Here is a 2,878-nt window from a genome sequence, read left to right as displayed (position 1 = left end):
ATACCTTTCTGGTTACCAAGTGGATGGTCTCTCTCCTCTTACCTCCTTGGATTAAAGGGTCTCTAAGATGTATTTAGCTTGTGAACTCCTACATTTACTTTCCATTTAGATTACACAGTGAACATTAATTACAGGTATACCTCTATTTTTTTGTACTTCATTTTATTGTGCTTCACAGACACTGTGGCAACCCTGAACTGAGCAAGTCTATCAGCCCCAATGTTTCCAATATCATGTGCACACTTGTGTCAAATTTTGGTAATTCTTGCAATATTTTAAACTTTTAAAATTAATATTGTATCTATTATGGTGACCTGTGGTCAGTGATCTTTGATGTTACTATTATAATTGTTTTTGGGTATCATGAACCCCACCCACGTAAGATGGCAAAAACAGTAGGTAAATATCGTGTGTGTTTTGACACCTCCACGAACTGGCTGTTACCATCTCTCTTCTTCTCTTTGCACCTTCCTATTCCCTAAGACACAATACTGAAATGAGACAAATTAAAATTTCTACAATGGCCTATAAGTATTCAGGTAAAAGGAAGAGTCACTGATCTCTCACTTTAAATCAAAAGTTAGAAATAATTAAGCTTAATGAGGAAGGCATATTGAAAGCCAAGATAGGCCAAAAGCTAGATATTTTTCACTAAACAGTTTGCCAAGTTGTGAATGTAAAGGAAAAGTTCTTGGAGGGAATTAAATGTGCTACTCCAGCGAACATACAAATGTTAAGAAAGCAAGACAGCTTTATTGCTGATATGAGAAAGTTTAGTTGTCTGGATAGAAGATCAAACTAGCTCCAACATCCCCTTAAGCCAAAGCCTCATCCAGAGCAAGGCCCTAACTCTCTTCTACTCTGTGAAGGCTGAGAGAGGTGAGGAAGATGCAAAGGAGAAAAGCTTGAAGCTGGCAGAGGTTCATTCCTGAAGCTTAGGGACAGAAGCTATCTTTATCACATAAAAATGCGAGAGGGATCTGTCACTTCAGCTCTGGTTGCCTTGGCTCCACCTATCTCCTTGCTAGAGCCTGCTTTCCATCCTACCACCTCTCTGCTCTGTTCTTGTTGCTGAACTTCTTCCCCCCCAAAATCTGGCAGGAGTGACACTGCCTAAGCCCAAGTCAGCAGTGGGCTGGGGGACCCAGTAAGTGTCCATGGGCTACCCTTCAAATGACAACATCTTGTTCTTTGGCTGATACAATGAGTGAACAGTTGGTCAAAGAACTGCAGTTAGGGGTAGAAACTGTCACTTTTCCTCAAGCAGCTATTGCTAAAAGGCCATTTATTACTGGAGAAAACATTGACACTTCCAGTGACCTAATGTTGGCTCAGATACTACAGATGGAATTTGGCAAAGAATATGATGCACAACTTAGGCATAAAGAAAAAAAGATTAAATGGAGATAAAAAAAATTTCCATGTCCTTTGAAAATTATTGAAAAGTCCATCCTGATGAAGACAGTGATAGCTCTGAAGATGAGGCTGACTGCCAGGATACTCATGATGATCTCTACTGACTAATAAAACCAGTTCCCACTCCCAAAAAGGGTTTTATTGGAAAAGGAAAGGGCATTACCACCAAACATCATGAAGTAGTATGTGGGAGAAAGAATCCAGCAAGAATGGAAAATTTTGCACCTGCATTTCAGGTAGAAGACAGAATGGATTTAAAACTACCAAACAAAGTTTTTGAGGCTTCAAAACAACATACCTACTCAGAAGAACATCAAAGTGCCTTCCTCCACAAGAAAAAGGAGCACTCTACCGAAGAAAATGCAGTTGATCCTGAGACATATTTTTTTATGTATGAAAAGGTCAACTCCAGAATGTTTGAGACAATCACTGACTTTTAGTACAGGAGAGAAATCCATTGTCTTTCATGTATACAGAAAGAGCATGGAGGATGAATATAGTAAAGTCATACCTACACAATGTGCCATCATGGTATTTACAACAACCCTTAAAGAGTGGAAGAATCATGATCAATAAGTTAAAGATGATCTTAGGTATAAAGATCACTTCAGTGAACTAAGTCCACATAAGATCATCCACATGTGGGCAGAAAGCGAAATCCACAATCTCACAAGAATGCAGAGAACTAGAATCCCTTGTCCAACAGTTATACAACTTGAGTACAAGAAATACATTTTAACTATGTCTTTTATTGGCCATGATTATGTTCCAGCCCCTAAATTAAAAGAAGTAAAGCTCAATAGTGAAGGAATGAAAGAAACCTACTAACAAACTCTTCATTTGATACAGCAGTTATGTAATGAATGTACACTTTTTCATATCAACCTCAACAAGTATAACACACTTTGGCATGCTGGAAAGGTCTGGTTGTTTGACATCAGTCAGTCAGGAGAACCAACTTGTCTTAATGGACTGGAATCATTGTTCCATGACTATAAAATGTCTCACAGTTTTTCCAGAAAGGAGTAGTAAGGAAAGCCATTAACGAATGAGACCTCTTCAATGCTGTTTTAAACATCTCAGCAGATAATGAAGGGGATTTTTTTTAGCTAAGATAGAAGCTTTGGAGACAATGAATGAAGATCACATTCAGAAGAATGGAAAGAAAGCTGCTTCATGCCCACCAGTATTTTATGGTGAATACCACCAATGCCCACTGCCTTCAATGTAAACACAGAGGTGATTGACAGTTGCCAATAGCAAACAAAGTTATGGTTGTACTTGCAGTATCAAAACCTGAGAGCTATACAGTGATGTTTCTCTGCTTTTCCCCCTCCTTGTAACACATGTGCCAAATGTGTGGAATTTTTAGCTCAGCATTGAGAAAATAAAATCTCACTATCTTTAAGAAAAAGTGCAAAGTGAAGGAGCAAGTGCTGATGTAGAAGCTATAGCAAATTAT

At 38.5% G+C, this 2,878-nt stretch overlaps 1 pseudogene; it reads left to right on the top strand.

Moving 5' to 3' along the window:
- Nucleotides 1-967: 967 nt before the first annotated feature.
- On the top strand, nucleotides 968-2,647 carry LOC105533543 (annotated as a pseudogene).
- The last annotated feature ends 231 nt before the right edge of the window (nucleotides 2,648-2,878 follow it).

This window comes from Mandrillus leucophaeus, unplaced genomic scaffold (assembly GCF_000951045.1).
Source record: "Mandrillus leucophaeus isolate KB7577 unplaced genomic scaffold, Mleu.le_1.0 Scaffold126, whole genome shotgun sequence".
Taxonomy (NCBI): Eukaryota; Metazoa; Chordata; class Mammalia; order Primates; family Cercopithecidae; genus Mandrillus; species Mandrillus leucophaeus.
This window is presented reverse-complemented; position numbering and strand designations above follow the sequence as displayed.